Source organism: Parasteatoda tepidariorum, chromosome 1 (genome assembly GCF_982258835.1).
Source record: "Parasteatoda tepidariorum strain Cologne lab strain chromosome 1, Ptep-v5.0, whole genome shotgun sequence".
NCBI classification, from domain to species: domain Eukaryota; kingdom Metazoa; phylum Arthropoda; class Arachnida; order Araneae; family Theridiidae; genus Parasteatoda; species Parasteatoda tepidariorum.
The window spans coordinates 71,767,390-71,794,007 of record NC_141755.1 but is presented as its reverse complement, the minus strand read 5'-3'; the positions used below and the strand labels follow the sequence as shown (position 1 = coordinate 71,794,007).

General features: G+C 30.3%; 1 long non-coding RNA gene across 1 annotated transcript in view; it reads left to right on the top strand.

The window, feature by feature from the left end:
* Positions 1-26,618, top strand: part of LOC122268943 (uncharacterized) — a 34,564-nt gene extending 7,946 nt beyond the window's left edge. Inside the window, exons 3-4 of the long non-coding RNA XR_006224803.3 lie at positions 19,937-19,983; positions 24,696-26,618. This is a non-coding gene — a long non-coding RNA (uncharacterized LOC122268943). The remainder of the gene's footprint in view (positions 1-19,936; positions 19,984-24,695) is intronic.

The window sequence follows — 26,618 nt, the reverse complement described above, 5'->3', positions numbered from 1 at the left end:
ATGCTAAATTGCTTAGATTTAAAGAGGAAATGTATTTGCTGGAATAAAAATAGCTTTCTGCTATAGTTATAAAACTCTTTTGCTCTAAAAATATGATATTAAGTTACTAATGGAATGCAATTACTCTTCTGCACAGTTTTTTTTTTCTTGCATTGCTTGCAGTTAATTTAAGTGATTAAAACTGTGTTGAAGGAACAAGATATTTTATTAACTGATTCTTAATTTTCTATCATACGCAAAATGCTCTCATTAAGGATATTAAGTGTGATTTCATCAATGCAACTGAAGCTCACTTGCACTTTTCAACTCTCTTCTAGCAGAAAAAAAAAGTTTTTTAATTCTTCCCCTAGATGGCATTACATACGCATTTGTTTTGAAGCGCAATGATATCTTCTAAGACTTGGCAAGTTCTAAGATATTAATATTTAGCTAGAGAAAATCGTCTTTAGTGGCGCTCTCTAGTGTTATAAATGACAAACATTCTTTATATTATTGCATTTCTAGAATGGAATATGACTTACTACGAAGTTCAAGGGAGAAAATTATATTAGATTTCGATTTTTTATTATGTTTTCGGCTAACACAAGCACTTGCTAAAACTAGACCTATTTTTTTGTAATGAAAATGCTCTAAAACGAATTCGTATTCTTTTTGAACACTTATTGAGTATCAAACTTTCGAAGCCATATGCATTCAAACTTTTTTAGTCACTAAAATTTAAAAAAATAAGTGTTTGTTAAAAGGAAAGTTAATAAAATGTTAACAGTGCTATCAATATTTTCAGATTGAGTTACATCGTATCATATTGAGTTTTATATAGAATTCTTATTATATACCAATGCATTCATATAAACATTCATAATTTTTAAAAAAATTTTTTATAATATTGCCTACAGAAAAATTCTAAAATGTTTAGATAAAGAATTAAGCAGATCACTTTGCCATTCAAAATTAAAAGATAAAGTCGATCGAGTATTTGTATTTTAAAATCCTCAGAGACTCCGCTTAGCAACCTTTGTAATTGCTTCTCATACATTTTTTTTTTCTCGGTACTTTTCCATTTCGTCGGCGTAGACGATGAAGTTGCTAATGCTAAGTTACTAAGTGCAAGTCAATTCAACTATTTTTTTATTATTTATTTTGGTTCTTTTAAGTGACTTCTTTCTTTTAAAAATAAATAGATAAAATAGCCGAAATTGCTTGTGCCAACGAAGTGGAAAAGTTCTTTTTTTCTTTTTCACCAATGTCTGTATTTTCCATAAAAACAGAGATAGATATTTTATTTAAAAATACAATTTTGGAAGCTTAATGTAAAAACATTTTTTCAATCGTAACGGAAAAGATTACCTGGATCTGAAAATTAATCATCCGTAGTTTAATTTTGAAAAAAATGAAATTTAATTTGAGGAATACTGACTGTGTGATTAAATTATTGGAAATAAAGTAATTTTATTAACTAAAGTAATTTTATTACTCAAGTAATTTAAAAGAAATAAATAATTTTTCTAAAAAATGAGTCTTATGGCAGTTTAAATAGGAAACGGTTTTTATGTACCTCTTGTATTGGTTACTTTTATTGTTTATAAAAAGTTCGATATAAATGTTTAGATTTAAATATGTATTCCCGCTCTGATTTTTTTTTTCTTTCTTTTTTTCTGTTGATACTTTAGATATCAATTTACGAGCAGGCTAATAAAATAAAGATCTCGAGAGGGAATTTTTTTTTTACAACAATGGTTAAATAATCAATGTTCAAAGCAAATAATAATAAAGAGAAAAACAAGGGGAAAAAAGCATTTAAAATTGCAATGTTTTTTTTTAATAAGATGAAATTTTAAAAAAAAAGGAAAAGAGAGGAAAAACTCATCTTAAGTTAATAATTGAGAATCACTCATTCATACGTCAATTTCAATTGCTAAATCAAATGTGCTAATCAAATTTCCAAATCAAATTGAGGTCTGTAAAAGAGCGGAACGCATTGCATATTTTACTACAATTCCAACAGTTTATGATTCTCAAACTAGCAATTAAATCTTAATTTTTTTAAATTCCATTTCTGTAGTAAGTATTAAAATTTTTGTGTAGCACAACAAACTGTAACGTAAAACAAAAAAAAAAGTGTGAAGAAAACCTTAAAAAAAGCAGTTATTTTCAAAGAATTAGAAATTTGAAAAAATAAATAAATAAATAAAACTAGCGTAAAGTTCAAAAACAGAAATAGACATTTCAGCATGTTAATATATACATTTGTCTGTCTATGGATTGTAGGGCAGAATGCATTGCATTGTTTACTCTAAGTTTAACAGCTAGAAATTCTCGAGTTAATTATCGAAAGTTAATTTATTTTTCTCGTATTCCCGGTACACTTTTCACTCAACTTTATTGTCTGAAGTGGCGACCCTGAACGTTGTCCAGCACTCATAGAGAAAGAAATGATGACTACATGACTGCACCACGAACGTCGGAGAGAAAGAAATGATGACTACATGACTGCACCACGAACGTCGGAGAGAAAGAAATGATGACTACGTGACTGCACTACGAGCGTCGCCAAGCTTGTGTACTTGGAGATATGCAATGGCATTTGGGGATTTTGAAAATATTACAAATAAAAATGTTGTTTAGAAAATTCAAAAGAAAAGAAAGAGTAAAAGAAAAGAGAGATTAACAAAGAAATTTAAGAAAAATAATAAAGTTTAATTTAGCATGATAAATTTTAAGACAAGGGTCTATACACAAATCTACTTGACTGTTTCTAAACTCATGTTTAGAATCTCGTCTTTCGCAGACTAAAAACGATTCGCATTTTTTTCCGATTTTTCCATACCTATCTATTAACCGAAGAAAAATGTCGTTCTGACAAACAAAATATTTTAAATTCATTCTAAATTTATTTTTCGTGGTATGAACCCATTATTGGTCAATGGACCGGTTAAGTAAAGCTAAGTATTGTGTTTTTGTTTCATTCATACTATATATATATATATATATATATATATATATATATATATATATATATATATATATATATATATATATATATATATATATATATATATATATATATATATATATATATATATATATATATATATATATATATATATATATATATATATATATATATATATATATATATATATATATATATATATATATATCTTTATATATATATTTCGTCTGTTCGTGTGTATGTCACTGAACTCCTCCTAAACGGCTGGACTGATTTAAATGAAATTTTCTGTGTACCTTCAGAAGGATTCGAGAATGGTTTAGATTCACAATAGAACATTCTGCCACAAACCGTTCCAGCGGTATCAGCGAAAATCGAAATGGAATTTTCTGATTGGTTAAAAGTTAGCCATTGTTTTAAATTTTGCTGTACACGAATCAGTTTTCAAATATCTTGAAGATAACAACAGTGATATTTTCTATCTTATAGCTCTATTCTTTTAGAAAAGTAAATTACATATACTTTAATATTTAATCATAATTCGGTTCTTTATTTCAGGTGAGCACAAGCACGTAAAATCAACGAGAATAAGTTTCGTAATTATTGGTCGTATCACGGATTTAGTATTGTGAAAACTGTTTAATAAAAATCAAGGCAAAAGCAAATTTTGTTCATCTTGCACGCTTTTAATAATTATTTATATTTAGTATGCAATTTTAGCTCAATTCAGTATGCAATTTTTCATTGCTGACAGTTGTCATTTGAAAACTATTAGATTGTTTATTATGACAAAGTTTGCGAATTCACATTCATTTTAATTATTTCATTTAAAAAATAGGAGTAGACTATATTTGAGGGTGCCCCTTGATTCCCACCAAGTTGTGATAGCGGTTGATCTCCAAGCTGGCCGATGTTGAATCCCAATCGTGATTCTGATTCGTTTAAATTTCAGCGTTATTTTTAAATGTTCAACGGTATATGTAATTTCAGAAGTCCGTTAGTTCTATGTTGGATACCGGCTGGTTAGGTTACTTTTGCTTCTGATCAATAGGATCGAAGGTATGTGGGCAGTCATAAAAAAAGGACTTTAGAAAAAAATGTCACCGCCATTCCGATACCACAGACGCCATTTTCAATTCGTATTTCGCCGAATTTATGTGGCGATGGAGGAACACAGATTCTATTCATGATAAATTTAGACAGTATCTAACTGCTATTAGAGAATTCTGTGCACCTAAAACTGAGGAAATTCAAGCTTAATGAATAAGTGAGATGTTTTTTTTCCTTTTCTTTCTGTGCTTACTCCATTAATTTTTATTTCGATTCAAAATGCATTTTATTGGGTTTATTAATTTTGCTTACATTGGGTTCATTGCAATTTTATAAAGTTTTGGCCGATGTCTTGCTGAAATTTTCCAATGTATTATTAAAATATCATTATGTTTTGGCAGCCATTCCTGTTACCGCGGTGTTCCGCGCAAACAGGAATGGTGATAAACATAAGTTACCAATTTCGTCAAGGGGCACCCACAAGTATATTTTTACCAAAAATAGATTTTTGTTTTAAATTTTATCATTATTATATTTCTTATTTAATTTATTTCATTTTTATTGCTTTTTTTATTATTTAAAATAAATACGTGAATTTTCGAATTAGCAAATTTGCGACCACTGTCAACTTCTACATTTCTTTTTGTTTGAAAGAGAATATTTGCAAAAATATGCAGCCTAAACGAATCGCTCTTAGTCGATCAACATCTCAAGCACGCAAGAAGAGAACTAACCGTGTTTCAGAAAAATCGGAGCAACGGGAAGAAAGACTTGAAACTAATCGAGAACACAATCGAGCCCGTTCCTTAGAAACGTCTGAGAAACAGGAAAGAAGACTGTTAACAAATCAACTACGCACTACTCAAGCCCGTTCCTTGGAAACATCAGAGCAACGGGAAAGAAGACTGTTAACAAATCAACTACGCACTTATCAAGCCCGTTCGTCGGAAACATCAGAGCAACGGGATGCAAGAATAAAAATCAATCAAGAACGCACCTCGCTATTCAGACGCTGCCAATACTCTGATTTGAATCTCAGTGCATTTCACTATGATCCGACAACCAACTATAGTCTTTCACCCAAGCGTCATCATCGGAAAAATGGATCAATTATGTATGTTTTGCAGTGCTCTCAAATTTAAGAATGAAACAGCTGGAATTTGCTGTTCTGGAGGCAAAGTGTAACTACCAGATTTAACGTCGCCAGCCGAGCCATTATCAACGTTGTTATCGGGTCAAGCAAATCAATAGAAACTTTTCTTGGCGAATATAGGTCAGTACATTCGTGTTTCCAAATGACTTCATTCGGTGCTGCTACAAGTATCGGTGCGCATAAGGACAGCTAGAGTTATTTATTACATTCACATGCAATCCTGCTTGAGCTAAAATTAAAGAGCTTTAGTAACTTAGGCAAACATCATCGGATCTTCATGATGCATTATCACACGTGAGTTAAAACAAATATTAAGCTCTAAACTTGGTTTTATTGCGAAAAGTCATGTTTTTAGAGAGACACGGTGTTTGATGCATTCTATTGAACGGCAGAAAAAGAGAATTGCCACATGATTTGGCTTATTGAAAAACTCACACCAGGACAAATTGGTCAGCTCATATCAGCAGAAATATTCATGACGCCATTGATCCAGAATTATTTCAGATTATCATCCAAAATATGTTTCATGATCGGTGTGCATCACCATACATGTCTGTTTGGAAATGCACTAATGATATCCTAGAGAATTAACTGTTGAGACTATCAATGGTTTTTTCACATTAAATAAAATTCTCTATTCAAATCATAATCACAAATCTCATTTACACACTTAAATACAAAATTTAAATTCAAACTGAAAGTGTTGCAACGCACGCAGGGTACAGCTAGTATATATATATATATATATATATATATATATATATATATATATATATATATATATATATATATATATATATATATATATATATATATATATATATATATATATATATATATAAATCAAGAGAAAGGGCAAAAATTAGATTTCTAGAACATTTCAAGGCTTCGATTAAATAAAACTACAGTGGGAAATCTCCATCGGCAAATAGTAACTTAAATACGGATAACGTAATTTAAATAAACAATTAGGTTAAAATCTTACAATGTCACCCCCATCATGGGACAAACTCGAAAACAACAATAACTTTTAGACCTGACCATTCCTCAAATTTGTAACTTTTTATCACGCAAAAAATACGATATAAAAGCAGCCGAAGGAAAGGGTTATGGGAGCAAACAATCAGAGTGTGATCTGGGCTGATAACGAAAGATCACCATGGATAAACTTGGCAAGTCTCTCTCTCCATCTATTCTAACAGAATGTTTACACTAATGTTATAATGCTAAGTTGGTTTAATTGCAAATGCTAATGCAATTCTAAAATAGTTATGCTGTAATGGTAAATTGGTTTAATTGCAAATGCTAATGCAATTCTAAAATAGTTATGCTGTAATGGTAAATTGGTTTAATTGCAAATGCTAATGCTAAAATAGTTATGTTGTAATGCTAAATTGGTTTAATTGTAAATGCTACTGCTAAAATGGTTTAAATATAAATAAAATATTATTTGTTTAAATTTAAGACTAGTAAGTTTCCTTAATTTAATTCAATTACAATAACTATACGATACGGCCTAAAAAGGGCCACAATATATATATATATATATATATATATATATATATATATATAAATGCATACGACAAACTTTTAATCCTAATCAAAAACTATGAAACGAAATTTCCTACCTGGATCTTAAATTTTCAAAACCAAATTATTTTAAAATGACTGTTTTATATCTGGTCATGAAAGCATAGACTCCAATTAGCACAAAAACCAATTGGTGAAATAATTACAATGAATGTTATAAAAAAAATATTGTACGAAAATAAAATTTTACTTAACATTGTTAAGCTGGGGTTTTTGTGGCTCAGCGATCAGATAAAGTGACAAAGAGTTTCTTAACACAACCTCAAGCTCCTCATGATACGGCAGACCAACAGCTCTTTAAGGGCGTTTTATTGTATCCATAAAACTCTTCAGCCCTGTGATCTGAAAGGATGCCATTTAGTTTTTCTCTATAAATCAGGCAGGAAGCTTAAAGTTTTACGGCAAATGGTAAGTTTAATAAAAGTGACCCATAAATAGAGGTTTATGACTGCGTGAAATTTATGACAGTGGAAAAAGTGCCAGAGAAAGTGAAAATCTCATTTAGAATATAATAAAATGCGAAACGTGTGACCTTCATTATGGATGTTCTATGCTTAGTTTTAGATTCCAACACAGAACTTTTCGAGCCTATTATAGGCTGGAGTAGAACTACACTAGTTCACGAACCAGTAAATAAAATATATTACTAAACCATAAAATTTTTTACTGATCTGTTTACACGTTTCTATTAGATTTTTCATTAAAATAAAGCTATTTTTTTTCCAATGGCAGAAATTGACAAACTCTTAACAAGAAGAATAAAAATAGTTAAGAGAAAAAAGTCAATGACTCATTAGCAGATGCCTAGCACTCCAATATCTGTTCACTTCGGAGTCTCCGTGTATAGCCGAACATCCCATCAAGTGCTTCCTATCCATTACTTCGAATTTCCTACAGGGTGGGCAATTCGGTCTCGTAAAAATACCAATGAGGTGGAGGTGGTGCGCAAGACATGGCCCACCGCAAGTCTAAGTTCTGCCACAGCCTTTTCAAGGTGTCTGTCTGAAATGTCCCGGTCTAAAATGTTTTTCCAACTTTTCAGGGATATACGGGAAAAAAGGGACACTTTCCAATTTTTGATGTAGATTTTCGTGGAATGAAAGCATCTATTGGAATTTGGTTGTTGGATTATTTTTGTGCCTTTTTTTGCCAACATATCAGCTTGTTCATTGCCGTAGATATCGCAATGTCCTGGGATTCACTGTAGAGTAACTTGACGGCCATCGATCTTCAGTTTCTCCAAGAGGGCCCGACAATCTTGTATATTCTTTGATATGGGCATTCCCTTAGATGCAATGGCCTGTATAGCAGCTTTGGAGTCAGAGAGAATAACAACCTTTTGGTAGAGGTGTCTTGGAAGGAAAATAAAGCTATAGCTTTATTATAATAATACTTTATTATAATAAAATAAGTGCCAATGATCCTAAATTAATTTTGTAATAAACTACTAGTGGAGTGGTAATAGGTGCCGTTTTTTCAAACAAGAAATATACTAATACAGGTATTTAATATAGGTACTATGGTTATAAGTTTTTTACTGCTCCTGCAAAAGTATTAAATACTAGGAAAGAAATTGCTTTATTGTGGTCAATTCTGCCTTAGTCATTAATTAGCCGTGAGAAGTAGAATGCTACCAAATGATTTTGCACATAGTTCATCGTTATTTTGATACGATGAACTTCTAAATACTCGTTCTTAAAATTCTAATATCGTAAGAACACCAGAAAGGGCAATAAAGAGAAAGGCTGTATTTTATTATAATAAAGTAAATGAAAAATTGCAATACTAAGAATAATGTTTACAATTATATTGGGATGTGATATTTTATGACAATACAGACCAAAACAAAAATCTGGGAATCAACAAACCAAAACAGTATATCATCCCTTTACATCAATTTCCGTGCGATCACGTTATTTTTTTTAATGGTTGTCAGAGTCAAATATTAGTTGCCCAAGGTCAACGGGTCACAGTTAACTTAGAGTCCTGTTGTTAGGTATGACCATCAATCATCAGATTTGCGGTTACCATTAGAGCCCGAATCCTTAACTTTGTAATTAAGAATTCAATCCAGATGATAAAGAAAATTCTAAAGCATTCTATTTCTGTGTTTCAGTATAAAATGGGGCAATAAACAAAAATTCCGAATTTAATAATCAAATTTATTAGATAAACAACAAGACAAACAAGATGTTGTGGGTAATAATTGCTGGGCTTCCTAATAAGCCTGCTGTTTCGATCCATTGCCTGCCACAAGTGATGCATATTCATAAATATTAAAATCGAGCATAAAGCCACTTTTGGTGGGGCAGAAATAAGTAACGCATGCTGTGAACTAAACTCGCCTTTTCTGGAAGCATTAAATGGAATTAATTAACGTGTGTGTTACATGCAGAGGAAACCACGAAAACTACACACGGTAAACCTGACAGTATAGGCATTCTGACTCATCCGTTTACCAGCGAGGATAATTTACGTCATCATATCGGTTCGAGTGATCAAGGATCAGAATGCGACTTGACCAGCCACCACCGGAATTCGAACTTTGGTTTCTTGTACTTTTATGAATGTCTAAGTGAAATTGTTTGATTATTTAGAAATTGGAACAATACGAAATATGAAAAACAAACGCAAATCAATCGCAGTTTTGTCAGAAACAAAAATAATAATTATATAAAAAGCAGTGAAATTTTTGACTCTATGGAAAGAAACCGATTGCAGATTTGAAATCAGTATGTAAATTTGTTTAAAAAAAATCATTCAACCTAAAATAAAACAAAAAATGGTTTCTTTGAGTTATTGTAAAAATTGTTTTTAAAGGGAACGAAACAATGAAAAGCCATCTAATTCAGTCGATAAATTTTTGAATTGAAAATATCAAATTTTTTTTTCAATGCTAAAAATGATTAAAACTATATTTTTTAGCCAAGCACTAATACGTCATACGTCAAAACTTACCACCTTGAGACATGCCCGCCTATTTTACGATGACGCCGTGTTAAGGTTTTGGTGTGGGTGTATTCAAAATATGCGCCACGTGCAATCTGCACCGCCCTCCCTATAAAAAATCTACGCGTCAAGAAGTATTATTTTTCCTCAGATCCTTTTTGATAAAATGCAATATTTTGTCAGATATGGCTTGGGCAAAAAATGTTAACGCATTGGAAAAGAAGATTAGGCGACGCGTCACAAAAACAGTGTCTCTCTTTAGATTGACTTCTTTATTGTCCGAATTCCTCCAGATGTTGGGAGATTTGCAAGAATGAGGAAAGAAAAGGAAATAACCATAACGTGAAACATATGTTGAAGGAGTTGAACTTTTTCTTCCTTTTCACTTTTTAGAGTTTTTTTCTTAACGACTTTGGGACATTTTGATATTTTAATCAGATAACTATAAGGAAAAGTTAATTAAAAGAATTGCTTAGGCTTGAGCAATATTGAGTCCTAAAAAGGTAATCTTTTTTTACCCATAAGTCATGAGAAAATATTGGAAAATAAAACGATTTTAACTATCCATGTGTTCAAAGAAATTCGAGTTTTGTTTTCTTTGATATTCGAGTCATCAAATGTTCATATAATTTGATTTTTGATATATATATATATATATATATATATATATATATATATAATATATATATATTAAATTTTTGAGATATTTAAAATCTTAGAAAAATTGTTTTTTGAAAAGTTTTGCTAAACTCAAATTATAATTAAAATTATATCAATACTTAAAAAACGCGGCAAAATTTTGCCCATATCTTCAATTTTATGGAGAAAAGTAATTTTTAAAAAAAACGGAAAGTTTTCTTGCAAATTATTTAAAATTCTATTCTCGCATTAATTTTTTACTGATGTTATTGAAAATGGATGAAATCTGTTTCCACGCATGAGAAATGTAATAAATCAGCAAATAGATGAAAAGCTAGTGAATAAATCATCAAATCACTGAAAGAAAAATAAAATACTATCAATCAAATAATATCAATCAAATCAATAAATCAATCATTCAAATTATTAGAAAACCAAAGAATAAGCAAAGCGATGATTCAAGGATTTACTAAATAAACTTATCAATGAATCGGCAAATTATTTTACAAATGATTCAACACGTCAACACTTCTTCGATAAGGGAGAACCAATCAGCATATCTAACAGCGAATAAATGAAAGAACCTAAACAAAAAAATCTGCTGTCTAATTAAACAATGGATTTTTCTTCAATGGTTTTACTTACACTGATTAAATGATTTATTATCTCATTGATTCCTTAATTTATTTAACATGAATTCGTTAATTCATCAACTCGCTATTCTGTTGACTCACTCAGTAGTTGACTGATTGACTTGCTGATTTATTGATTCGCACAATGATTTATTTACTGTGTTAATCGATTACTAATTGTTTCATAGATAATCTGATTCGTTCATTCGTTAATTGGCAGATTTATTGATTAAATGATTTGTTTAATGTTACAATAAATAGCTGAAATAAAAATTTTAAACCTGGCTCTTTTAACTTCCGTAGTAAGAAAGCAATGTAACTAATGTTGTTGTTTCTATTGCGGCATGCCAATACCAGCAAGCCTGCCTGGAGAAGCTAAGTGAATTTAAGGCAGAGGGTGCTTTTCTTGTCTTTCAGTGGCGCCATCGTGTGTCAAGAATACGACCTCAGCGACACCCTCGCCACAGCCCGTTTATAGGGCTGATCCATATATACATTTATTCATTCATCCACAGATCGTACTTTTTACTTGAACTAGAGAACGATCAATCTCCAATTCAGTACCAGCAGAAGTATTGATGAGAGGTATGAGAACACGAAGGACTTTGTGACCCAAAAAGATTTAACGTACACCAGTCACCATTTACTACACGGGGAGTCTTCGGGCATTAAACTCACGACCTCTTAGACATGGGCTTAATGCCCTGACAACCAATCTTTTCCGGCGATAATAGAACAATATAATACGTGCTTTTCTAATGATCGCATGAAATAACATGTTTCTCTATTAAAAATTTTTTAAAAATTATAGAGGAAATTTTTATCAAATTAATCTCATTGTGAAATTTTAGAATTTTTTTTTATTTCTGTACAGCTGAGAAGAATTCAATAAAATTCTCAAACTTTTCCCGTCTATACCAGATTTTCCAATAAGGTTCCTAAGTAATGAACAAGTCTGTGCAAAAAATTCTCTCTAAAGTACTAAAAAATACCCAAATTGCACTCATGTATTTTAGGAAGTATTTTTAGTTGGCTTATCTATACTTGAAACGTTTTCTAAATACTTCGTAATTTGCAGTATCCTTTTTATTAAAAAAATATTATATTTTTGTAACAAAAAAGTTCTTTAAAGTTCTTAAAATAATATGAATTCAAATCTTATAGATTATAAAGCATTTTACAATATTCTTAGAACTTGGGTGGATTTTGTAACATCATTCAAAATAGTTATTTATTTTTATTGATTCCTCTATTTTGTTGAATTCAAAGTCCACGTAAATCGATTCACTGACGTTAGATATATTCAGGAAATTAGAATTTCCTTTTTATTTCATGAATAGATTATCTCAATGATTAAATATAATTTGACCTCGATTCTTTAACTATAAGAGAAACCAGGCTTTCTTAAATATATCAAAGAATAGAATTTTATGTGAAGATAACCACACCTCTATATTTTATTATTAAGATATCCTTAGTCATTTATCTTCATATATTATCACAATATCAAATTCCATGATTAATCGTTTGTTCAGGATGCCATATTAGGCTTAATATTGTTAAAAAAAATATAAAGAATAAGGCAAATCAGAAACATGTTTTTATGATGACAGAAAGTTCTTAAACTTTCAAAACTTTTTGTTCAATTCGAATTTTTGATTTATTACCCTATTGCATATTTTAAATTACGAAAAACTGAAAATAAAACTGATATAACTGGATAACTAATAAAACTGAATAAACTTTTTTGAAAATAATCACGATAGATTTGTTTTCTTTAATTGCATCGTACAACAAATTGCTGAGTCAGAATTTGCGTGATTTTACTGTGTTTACGTTTATTCCAATCCAGGACAAATTGGTTCTAAGTTAATTCATTATATCCGTGATAGCTAATTTGCTCTTGATAAGGTTTTAAGTAAAACGACGTTTAGGGTGGAAGTGAACTAAAACGCTTAGTATTCTTGTTTAAAACGTTTCTTTCAATGTAAAACTTTATTAGGGACCGTTCAAATATTGCGTAAGCACCCAAATTGGAAAATGGTCTATGAGTTGCTTATTTTTGATAACAAAGAGGGGGTGATGGAAAAATGGCTGACCTAAGAATTTAAAATCATCCTACTTTCAGTTTTTTTAATCGTATAACAGAAACAAATGTAACAAAAAAATGGAAAAAATTACTCTTATAAAAATTTCTAAAGAGATAATTTAAAAAAACATTTTTACAAAATATTTCTTCAAGCATTTTTACTTGATTGTTACTGAAAATGTTTAAAATATATCTACTTATACAAGAGATCCCCACCCCCCAAAAAAGAATATATAACAAATATATATTCAAATAAAATATGACAGTGACACCAAGAGACCTATTACTTAAGGGTAAATATTTGTTAAGGAAACTGTTTCGCACCGAGCTAACAAAAACTTGGATTTAATTAAAAAGAAAGATTATTTATATATATTTGAAAGTTTGCTCAGCGATTTTTGTTAATAAGGGTTAAAATTATAAAACTCAACCTTTTTCATTTCGTAAACATAACCGGATGCTAATTACATTTTATAGCTTTACGTGTTTTTTTTTTTAATTTCTTTCTTTTAATTTAATTTTTTGCCTAACTGAAAGATTGTAATGTAATTTTTTCACTTATAATTGATAATACTAAAACCTATGTAATAAAAATAATAATAAATACCCCCCCCCCAAAAAAAAACCCGAATTGATTTAACTTTTCATATAACACATATTTAAAATCTCTCACTTCACCGTCAAGAAGAGTTTCCGAGAAGAGTTTCAAGAAGAGTTCTCATATGGAGCAAAAAAAAATTCTCAAAATACACTGGTTATCATAAATTAAGGAAAAATCACAAAAATAGCGATAACTCTTTCAAAAGTAAGCCAAACCGTGCAAAATTTGCATATGTTGTCCACTAAGAGTAGCTGAGTAAAATTGCAATATGCAAATTAGTGGCGCTGCACTCGGCTTACGTCATCTGCCTGGAGCATAAAAGTCCAAGTTTGAGAGAAAGCACACAAATTTTACTGTGATTGCGACATTGAAAATCTGAGATAGCCAATTCGTAATAATGACCTCTAGGCATCATTTGCCTGAAGAACTACGATGGAGAGCCATCGGGAGACTAGAGGCAGGGCAGAGTCAATCAGAAGTGGCCAGATGGCTAAATGTGAGTCCATCTGTGGTTCATAGACTTTGGAGGCAATTTCAAACCACAGATTCGGCATCTAGGAGGTTCAGTCAAGGACGGCCAACTGTTACGACCAGTGCCGATGACCGATATTTGACATTAAGTGCACGCAGGAATAGAACCGCTACTCCGACACATCTTAGATCCTCTCTTGCTGCAGCCACCGGAAGGTTGGTGTCAACGTCAACTGTGCGCAGAAGGCTCCACGAAGGTGGTCTGTATGCGAGACGACCAGCCATTTGCGTGCCGCTCACATCACGCCATAGGAGAGACCGTTTGCAGTGGGCCCGACAACATGTCCACTGGACGTCAGATCAATGGAGGCCTGTTCTCTTTACGGATGAGTCCAGGTTTAGTCTAGAAAGTGACAGTAGACGTTATTTGATATGGAGAGAACCTGGGACCCGTTATCATCCATCAAACATCCGTGAAAGAGATGCATACGGAAGAGGCAGTGTCTGTGTTTGGGGAGGCATATCCTTAGGAGGGCGCACATACCTCCATGTCTTTCCAAGGGGAACCGTGAATGCTCAGGTTTATCGAGACAACATCCTTGATGCTTATGTGCGCCCATATGCCGGGGCAATTGGTGATTGCTTCCTGTTACAGGACGATAATGCAAGACCACACAGAGCTCGCATTGTTGATGATTATCTTCAACAGGAAACAATTACTCGCATGGAGTGGCCAGCTCGATCCCCGGACTTGAATCCTATCGAGCACGTTTGGGATGCTCTAGGGAGGCGTGTATCTGCCATCAATCCGCCCCCTCAGACCCTTGCCACGCTTGCAACTGCTTTACAAGAGCAATGGCTCTCACTTCCTATTGAACTGATAGACCGCATAATTGAAAGCATCACACATCGCTGTTTGTGCTGTATTGCTTCTAGAGGCAATCATATTCCATATTAAAGGTACTTTTTCTATTGCAAACCGATACTTCCAATTTGTTTATTTTATACATGTGCTAATTTCTATACTACTATTAATGTCTGATAATTTCTTTTTATGTTGTTTAATACCTTACTATGTGTTGTATATTGTGGGTAAGTTTCATAAAATTCCATGTGTAATTTCTTGAGTTATCGCGATTTTTGTGAATTTTCCTTAATTTATGATAACCAGTGTAGTTACGAAATAAATTTAGTCAAATTTGAAATCTTCATGTACTCATTATTGAGTATAGTGACATGATCAAAACTGCATTTACTCTTTTTGAGTACAATGCATTGTCGCCAAAATGATTAATTATGAATTTATTTTTGTTAATTTACTGTTTAGTCTTAAAAATAAGTATGTACTGTTTTTAGCACGTCTTTTTGAGCAAAATGCATTGTCGCCAGAATGACTCATCATGAATTTATTTTTGTTAATTTACTATTTAGTCTTGCAAATAAGTATATGCTGTTTTGAGCATGTCTTTTTGAGCAAAATGCATTGTCGCCAAAATGACACAGCATGAATTCCGCAAATATTGAGAAGCGAAAAAGAGAAATAGCAAATGACTATTAAAATAAAATAGGGTCGATACTTGTTACTTTTTAGCAGATATTTGTAACAGTAATTGTTTCGTGACGTACTAATTTGAACTTAGAAGTAGCAGTTACGATCCATTTCTACTTCTTGGTGAGGCCCTCTTTGGGGAATAGTTCGACCACCATCAGAGATAATAGCAGGATGGCATAATCCGATTAAGGGGATTTCTCGGGATGACGAGTCAATAATTACAGGCTACAAACATTTATTTCATATCGTTTATATTGAGCTAGATTGTATAGAATACTAAAGCGAATTAATAATTTATTTACCCCGGATTTAAAGTATTATGGTTTGGTGTAGATTTATAAAAATAGATCTAAAGAGGAATGAGGTAATAATGTAGCTCTCTATATTTTCTTCAGAAAAGGTTTTGGAATAGTTTCTAATTTTAATCCCTCTTATCAGTTCTTTAAGTGAGACTAAAGAATATGCCACAGAATATATCCTTACATTACTTACTCTTATGTAATCTGAAATGAATTATTCTGTTTTTCTCGTGAATTGATTATAAGTAAAAAAAATAATAATTTTCAGCCTAATACACATTCGATAATTACTTCCTATTTTATTGGGTTAAATGAATTTATTTTAGAAAAATTGGATTGCCTTAATTTTTTTTACAAATAAGTGAATAAGCAAATGAAATTAAACAAATAAATATAAACAAATAAATACAAATATATAAAGAAATATTGGTATCAATTAATGTCTAAAATATAAATGGAATAAAATTTTCAGCTGTCGTAATACAGTACCTTATTTACATGCAATATATTGCTATAACTGGATACATTAAGTTTATAGGGCCGAGATAGCTTGGTTGGTAAGGCGTTGGGTTCATGTCCAAGGTATCGTGAGTTCGATAACCTCCGGTTGAAGTGCGGTGACTCGTGCAAGTTAAATCTGTCAGGTCACAAAGTCCTCCATGTTTCCATAGCAAATCAATACAACTGGGTGTACTGAATTGGAGATTGATCGTTCGCTGGTTCAGGCCTACAATGAAGGCATCTATTTACCTAATTATGCGAAGTGGAAAAAAAGCAACCCCATAGTCCCCTCGGAAGGAACTGGTCATTGATTGGGTTAAGGAATGGCGGTTTATTCGAAAGAAAGTAGCCAGAATTTAGCCTCTCCTTACTGGTAGAATAAGTAATTTTCCTTACTTGTCTTTGATCTTTTCTTCGGTTCTTAAAGTTCTGGAATGAAAGATAAGAATTAATATTATAGGCATGCATTGAAATCTGGTATTGCACAAATAGAAAGACACTATACTTTATTATTATTATTTAGTGTAATCTTCAAACAAGTGAAGACTTAGTCCTCAATGTGACGGTATGTTCACTCAGAGCATTTCCTAGGAAACTGTTTCGTCAAAAGCAAAAAGAAATTTAGTATGAACTTGAAATATTATCTTATGAATTTATTTGAACTTAATTACGAAGCTTTTTTTGTTGTTGTTGCTGTAATAAACAAGATACTGTTGTTCCGGCTTTCTCAATCAATCAAGGACTAAAAAGAATTGGATAAGAAATTAGTTTTCATTAAAATATTACAAATTGTGATTTGGATTAAAAATTGAGTGCTTTTATTTAAAATTTGATATTTCAGTTTACCAGCCACAATTTAATTATATGTTTATTCGTACAAATACAAAAAAACTTCAATTACAGAAACAATCAGCTAAATTTTTATAATTGAAAATTATAATTTAAAATCTTAATTAGCCGAATTCCACAACGAATTAAGACTTATTTTCTTCTTTTTGGGGATATTAAGTATTCCCACTTACTTCAATGAAAAATACATTAAACCGCACCTTAGAAGGTGCGGCGTTCTAAATCCTCGATAACAAAGACGATAAAATCAATAGGGTGACAGCTGCTCACAATAAAACATTATATGTCGCTTTTCTGATCAGCTTTGCTCAAAATATTGATATTGTAATGAATCTTTTGGCCCCTAATTGGGAGTTGAAACCTTCGACTACATTGATTTTGGCGCTTTTAGTGATCATTAGACGAGTTTTCGTGTCAATTACTCGTGTTATTGAGATACTATTATTGCATATCTATGCAATGCATTCCAATTGAAATTAATGAAATTTGCCTTTGGCAAAATCGGGACGAATAATTTCAGGATCTTATTGTCTTTGAAAGGAAGCAAGTGAAGTTATCTTTATCTCAAGGAGAAGAAATAAATGTTTAGCAAGAGCATAATATTTTTTTCTACATCAAATATAAACTGCGGTTTTAAGAAATCAGCTGATCCAATTCAGCTCCCCAAAAAATAAAATTTAAACATGAATTAATAAAAATGTATATTTAATTATATTATTTTTAATTCATTAAACATATTTATAATTAATTAATAAAAATTAATTATAAGTAATTAATTAAAATTATTAATAATTATATAATGTGTATTCAATTTCTTACCATTTACAATTGGTTTGCCATCTATGAAAATCTCTTGAAATTAAGAAAAATCGTAGATCCCACCGGTAAAACTTAATATTACGACATTTTGTTTTGTTACACATAAACTATAAGACTATACACATAAACTATTACACATGAACTATAAGGTGCAAAGGAGTGTAGAAAATGTACCGGGAGTACAATGGAATTAAAAAGTTTAACATTTGATAATTAATTAGAGAATTATGAACCATTAAACTTGTGGGAAAAAAAACAAAAAAAAAAGCACCATGCTGGGTCGCTCTAAACACCGTAGAAATACAACTTCAGAGTTGAAATTTAATATTCATATACCTTCTTTATATATGAACTTAACAGAGAGTTTTATTCAAAATTCTTATTTGTTCGTAAGTTATTGTAATTTTATATGCTTTTTTTGAGAATTTTTAGTTTTTTCCTTTTTTGCTTTACTTTACATTTTATTTTATTTTTGAAAAAAATGCTTAATAACTTCAAAACTAATTCGAAATTGAAGCATGCAAATTTTCATATGTTTTTGACGGTAGTAAACATTTTTTTTACAAAAATATAGAAAAAGAGATAACACTCTTATAATTTCTAAATTTTTCATGATGATGCACTGAGAAAAACAGTATTGAGAAAACTACCAATATACGGAAAAGTTTACCGCGTATCTGATTTCAGGGGAACATCAAAAAGCTCTGTTATTTTTTTACCGAAGCGTTTTAGTAATGATTTCGAAAAAACTAACAATGCTGTATGGTTTTATAATATGTAATAAAATTCGTTAACTGTGGTAATAGTAATTTTAACATGATACCTTAAGGCATGGCATGGAAATCATTCATTCGAATAAATAAGTTTTGTATTTGCTTACTAAATTTGTGTAAATAGGAACTACAGTTTTGAAGATCACAATTTCCGTTAAGCCGTTACCATATGAACGGAAAAATTACCAAATGAATGATTTGATTACAGTATATTTTGGTTTAATTAACCAGAAGAATAATTTTTTTTTACTAGAAAAATCATTACCATACAGTATGTTAATTGTACCAAATTTTTTTTCTCCGTATGTTCATCGGTATATTGAATTAAAAGTTAATGTAGCAATAAATTTCGATTCTAAGCATGCAATTTTGGTGTTTGCTCTTTATTATGCTTTCGGTAATTGCATAACGCTTGCCTGTTAGACACACACACATATATGTTACACATATATACACACATATATAAAAAATAAACAAAAAAATGTGCTTTCTCTGCTGAATAACATTTAGAATTTTTTTTTTCTGTCAAAGCTGTGAAACAAAGCAATCATAAAGTTTAACTCTGACATTTTTATTTTTAACTTTCAGGTATGTTTCCGGCCTCCTTTTTTTAGATCCCCCATGTTTTTGTCGTTAAAGTGGTAGATTTCGGTTTGCATTTTCATGCCTTCGTTTACTTAAGCCTATTTTAAACTTAGTTTGTTCTATTCTAAATGCTGTGGGCATTTCTCGCCTAATAAACACGTGATTGTGTAGAATTGTGACATTTTGCAGCTGATTTGTAATGTACAGCAAAGTATGGTAAACATGTACCATTGAGTGATTTTTCGTGCAAAAAAATTTTAATTTTATGAAGCCTTTAAAATTAGTGGATAATTATTTAAGAAAAAAATCTTATTTCACTTGTATTAATGATTTTGTATTTACGGTTGCATTATTATATTGTATATACGCTTGTATTAATAAAATACATATTTTGTGACAAATGTGATCAATTTAATGTTTGTAATTTGTAGGGAATATCTGCGAACAGCAGCATGCTTGACTGATCAGCACAAGATAGGTAAGAACTTAAGCTTTTTACTTAAAATAAAAAAAATTGAGAGAGATTTATATTTTTCGATTGTTGTATATTTACGTTAAATCTCAATATAATTCGAGAGGAGAATCTCTTTTAAGTCGATACTAATAAATAAAAATATTAAGTTCCTACCAATTTGAATATAAAATGTGGAAATAATAAGTAGCGAAATACTAAAGTGATACGAAATTGTACTTTTGAAAGTACATTTCCTGATTCCAAGTGTTTGATATTCATATAATTCTTGTAATCTTTGTAAGAAACAATCACAATCAATTATTTGACCAATTACAAAACAATTAAATTCATTACTTTGAATTCGTTTCAATTATTAACTAAATTTTTTAGGAAAATAGTCGTAATAATTTCAATTTTATCTACATATATATATAATTAATTAAAAGGAGGATGAGTGTTAAAAATTTTTTTCTTCTGAAATCTATAACTTAGCTATAAAAGAATATCAATTCTAAGTATTGTGTTGGTATTCAAAAATATTCTGCTATTACAAAAATGCTCGCTAAATAACCAGCTTACTTGATTTTAAACACGTGCTACTGGTGGGCTAAGTAAAATATTTCATCAAAAGATCAGTTATTTTTTTTTTCAACTTAGAAAACTGAAATTTAAATTTACGAAATAAAAAAAATCTTTATCGTTGATTTTTAAGTCCATTTTTTATTGAAAACTTGCTTGTTTTTATTTGAAAAAGAGAAACTTGAATATACTTCATAACTTTTTTAGTTCATTGATCATGTTATTTCAGCTATAAGAAAATAATTGTTTTAATTTATAGGTTTTGAATGACAATTGAAAGTTTTATTTCTGCTACTGATTAGGAGCATATTACTGTAAACATTACAGTGTAATATTTTACGATAAAAATGGATTTTACGAATGATGCACTGAAAGTGCCGGTATTCCATGCCGTAATTTGATCCAAAATTTTTAACAGTACGTTACTTTTACCGTAATATTTTTTCTAATTCGTAATTTTTTTACCGTAATTTACCGATTAGGGGCATACTACTGTTAACATTACCGTATAATATTTTACGATAAAAATGGATTTACGAATGATGCACTGAAAATGCCGGTGTTTCATATAGTAATTTGATCGGAAATTTTTAACAGTGTATACAGAACGTTAATTTTACAGTAATTTTTTTTCTATTTCGTATTTTTTTTACCGTAATTTACCGATTAGGGGCATATTACTGTAAACATTACCGTATAATATTTTACGATAAAAAAGGATTTTTGGCACTGAAAATGCTGGTGATTCAGACAGTAATTTGATCCGGAATTTTTAACAGTTTATACAGAACGTTAATTTTACAGTATTTTTTTTCTCCGTGTACTCTTCTGAAACACCTTTTCTTTCCATGCTTTAGCACGTATTTCTTCCCTTAACGAAAATATATACGTGTTACGCAAAACTGAACGAAACTTATTTTACTAAAGGCAGTTTTTTATTTATGCTAGTAAATGAATAAAAATAAATATGAGTACTATGATACTTAATAAATGTAGTATTAGCCAAAGATCAGATATAGCTCCTTAAATATTGAGTGAGAGTCCATTTTGGGATGTTTGCCTCGGGTTATGAGTATATTATCTTCACTCTGTTGCTTTCTTGCATTCTTATTTTTTAATTGAGGAAATGAAAATGTTTTTTCTTCCTCTGAAACCTTCATGGTTTTGGAATATCTTTTTTTTTCTCCTGCTCTTACATTGTTGATGAGTTTTCCACGCAAAATTGAAACATGTGTTCGAAATCCACTTTATCCATTTTTTGTACAACTTAATTCCCGCAAAAGAAATTAAAAAGGATAAGTATGTAATTGTTTTTTGAACCGATTCTTAATGAATGCAAAATATAGTTATTTATGGAAAACGAAGTGTTTTCTTTCATTTTTTCTGACCAAGTCATTAGTTATAATTTTAAAACATCAGTCACTTAATTTTCTTTCTCGTTTTTATTATACAGAAATAAGTATTTTTCTTAGATGAATCACTAACAGTTCAGTAACGAAGAGTCTAAAAATGTATTTTAACAAGAATTTGAAAACCTTTTTTCAAAACCTTGTAAAATGCTAATTTTGTTTTATAAACGCGAAGTGATTTTTACATGGTAAACTGATAAAGCAAAAGCAAAGAATTGTTGGAATCTTCAACATAAAAAATCATTTCAATGTTTTGAAAAATGACAATGTTTTTTACGCATTATCTACTCTGAGAAAAAAGTATTGTCAAAATACCGGGGATATGGTGTTTCTGGCTATATGGGAACACCAAAAAGTCGAAGCGCTTTGGTAGCGATTTGGGTAAAATTAACAATAGATTATGGTTTTATATTGTGAGAAATTTGATAATTTGGTAATAAACATGTTAGAGCATGACATAAAAGCCATTTATTCGATTAAATTTACTTTTTAGTTTTGTTATACTTATTGAATATGTCGTAATAAAAGTACCATAATTTCAAAAATCAGAATTTTCAATAATCCATTTTAAAATTATAAAAACTGACTGTAACTCTTTCTTTATCATTGCCTCCAGTTGAACAGTTTGTTGTTTATTAATTAAAAAAATTCAAATACGAAATGTACACATTTAAGTTTACATTGTACCTAGCGTAAAATAGTCAAATAATAAAATTTCATGCAATGCATGTTTTTGAGCATATGTACAACAATTCCTTAAATGCAAATTATTCAAATAATTGTTTACATTAAGCGAAGATTAGAACTATAAAATTAGTAATAGAAAGTAATGAAGGAATATTTTAAATTTCAAGAACCTTTTGCAAGCAACGCTGAAGTTTGCCAAAATATATTTTTTCATTGAACAGCATACTTTTGTACATTGCACCAAGTGTTATTGAATATAGATTATTGATTATATATGCACCAGGTACATTACACCAATATACCGATGGATTCAAAAGCTTTTAAGTATTGCAATAAGAATAGAGTATGCGTGTAACGTGAAACGTTAAGTGAAATGTGTAACTTAAAATGTGTAGTTAATAGTTTACATAGTATTATAAATACACTGTACAAAAATTCCTAAAAATTCATGGCAACAAACCGTCAGTTGAGACGGTTGAGCAAAATCGAAAAATTTACGAAGTAAATACGTAACCTCGACGGTTTTTCATTATACAAGAACAAGTTTATTCTGTAAATTCAGGAAAATCCGTAACTAGACTGCTTTTTTTTACCGTAACAAAATAATTTCTTACAAAAAAATGTATTAACCAACACTTGCTTTTGAATCTGAAACTAGTTTCAAATGAATAGCTCATTGCAAAAAAATTATAAAAAATTCGCAAAATCTCATTATGCTATTGTTATTATATACCATTATGTTAACTATATACATGCTTTTAGCGTAGCATTGTTTGAACTGAAAATCGCTTCTTAAAACGTTTGAGCGTATATTTTTTTCACATCAATGGGTATTTTTTGAAGAAGTTGATCTTAAAAGTTTTAAGCGAATTCCTCATTCCAAAAAATTATAAAAAAATCGCAAAATTTTCTCGTTTTTTAAGCTATATATATGCATTTTCGTAGCATGGTTTGGACTAAACAAATGCTTCGTAAAAAATATAGGGTATTTATTTTTTCACTTCGATGGGTATTTTTTAAGCATTAGATGCTATCCTGACTATGCCACCATTTGAGCCATGCCACGTTAATAGCATATATATGGTTAATATATAAAGGAAACTTAGTGAATTTTTTTATAAATTTTAGCAATGAGTAATTCATTTAAAACTTGATTCCGTTTTCAAAGTGAGCGTCACTTTTTTTTAAAAAATATCGATATTTTTCAAGAAATCAGAATTCGAAATTTTTAAGAGGGATTTGTTTGCTTACAGTATGAGCATATTTATCGATAACATAATGGAGGACACTTTGCGAATTTTTTAAAACTTATGCCAAGAGAAATTCATTTTAAACTTGTTTCAGATTAAAAGTAAGGGTCCAATTTTTCAACAAATACCCATAGTAGTGAGGAAAGAAATACTCAAAGTTTTTAGGAGGCATTTGTTTCGTCCAAACCATGCTATGCAAGGAGCATATAACATAGTTAACATAATGAAGTTTATTTTGAGAATTTTTAAATTTTTTTTTGCAATGAGAAAATCAGTTTACGAAAGTGAGTGACAATTCTTTCAAAAAACTTTAATGTGTCACGAAATAAGTACTCAAAATTTAATACGTAAAATTTAATAAGTACTCAGAATTGGTTTACTCCAAACAATGCTACGTTAAGAGCGTGTTTATAATTAACATATTAGAGGGCACTTGGCGAATTTTTAAATTTTTTGCAATAAGGAAATAATTTTAAACTTGTTTCAGATTATAAAGTGAGGGTCATTTAAGTAATAACGTCAGTAAGATATTAAAATTATAAGTTCATGAGCTAACTATCCATTTATTATTAAGTACTGTATCTTTTCACGAACTATTTAAACTTCGTTGCAAATTTATAGTTTTCCCTATAAGATTGAACAGCACTCTTCGTTTTGTAACAGTTATAAAAATAACAAACTTAAGTTTTCGTTGTTTTCCTGTTCTTCTCTACATCATTCGTTGTTTTTGCTTTTGTTCGAATTAGATTTGTTAGTATTTTTACACATTAAAAAAAAAAAAAGAATTGTTGACGATTTAATGTTTTTGTAGCCATGACTGTATTTCCTGAGGAGAAAAAGAAGACAGGATTGGAAAATCACTTGGCAAGAATGACGTAAAATCATCAGCAGGACATTCCCACGCAGGAGGATCTCGACAAGAAAAGTCGCCAAATGTCACCATCTGGAGACAATATCTTCTTCCTCTTTACAATGGAATTTAAGAAATGCATTTCTTCCTTTCTTATGTTGGGTAGAAATGGAAAATAAATGTCGTCTGCTGAATTAATCTCGTCTATACCAGACGCTCTTTGATTCTTTGTGTTTCCTTCAAAATTTCGATGTATTTCCTTTTTATTCGCATTTGTTTAAAAACATTTGAATGTTAAATAGCGTTTTTTTATGATTTGAATGCAAATAGTTAACAGTTTTGATATAGTGCAATAATTGGAAACAGAGAGAGAGAATAGAGCTTTGAAAAATCATTTCTTTGTATTTTTTTTTAAAATTTTACGCAAACATATGTATATTTTCTGATTATTCCCAATTATATAATTACACAACAAGTTATAAATATTTTATATTATCACTGCCAGTAGATTACGATTGTTTTATAATTGATAATGGTATAAGAATTGAATTTCAGTAGCAAGCAGAAACTATTTCAATTTCACTTTTACTTAAAATTGAGAATTGACTGCAACGTGACTTCTATATAATGTTTTAAATTCTATACATATGTTGTAATAAGCAATTTAAAAAAATATTAAGTCAAAAATTTAACACAGTAACAAAAACGTTATAAAATTAATTCTAATCAGAAAATCTTTTAAAAAATTCAAAAAAAATAAATAAATGCAACTATATGTTTGCAATGGGGAACTCCCTTAATTTGATCAATTCATTTAATTTAACTATGATCAAAAATTGTTTTTTTTATATACCAGGCAAGAATTTTTCACTCACCAAATATTTAAGGCTGGCGAGTAAATTTCTTCTTCAAAATTTTTGAGTTTGAATTAAACTTCATACGTAACATAGCTACATGTTTAAACTACATAGATTATCAAACCCCAATCCATCAGTATCTGAAAGTGCTTTGAAGACAACTTTCCTCTATTTCGAGCAAAAACTGCTGAGTTGCCTTCTTTGTACAAATGAAACCATTGTTTTTGAAATATTGAAAGCCTATGAGAACCTTATTTTGATTTAATATTGCAATAAATACTTTTAAGTTGAATGTTTTCTTATTCTTTGGTGGTTTTGGTCGCCCAAAAGCTCTTCTTACTATTCTGTTAACATTTCGAAAATTTTTCATATTTTTCATGAATGTAAAATTGTGGTGAGCAAAAAATTCTAGCCTGCCGGGTATCTTTAAAATCGAAATTTCATGCCGTGCTGTTAAGCATTATATATAAAAAGTTCGTGATCTTTTATATCAAACATACAATTGTTCATAGTTACAGTAAACATACATATAGTAAACATACATAGTTCATACAATTGTTATATCAAACATACAATGTTGTTCATAGTTACACAAGTGTAAGCCGTGGTGGCTCTGGCGATAGAGCACTCGCCTCCCAATCGGATGACCCAGGTTCGAATCCCAAGAATGTCTGGTCGATACGAGTCCTGCACCCGACTCGCACCGACCACAATGCTGACGTAAAATATCCTCAGTGGTAGATGAATCATAGGTTAGAGTACTCATGCCTACAGGCCAACCGTGAGAGAATTTCGAGATTTTTCCGTGCAATGCAAATGCGTGTTAATTTCATCAAAAAGTCCTCCACGAATTTCCCCCAATACTTCATTCAGTAGTTTCCTTGCTTTCTAGAATTGGGTACAAAGTTACAAGACTATGCAGTTGAACATTAGTAGTCGTAAACCCAAAATTGTGTCTGTTGTTCAATGATTCAAAATCAAAATAAATCAATTCAAAATCAAAATAAATTCAAAATCAAAATAAAAA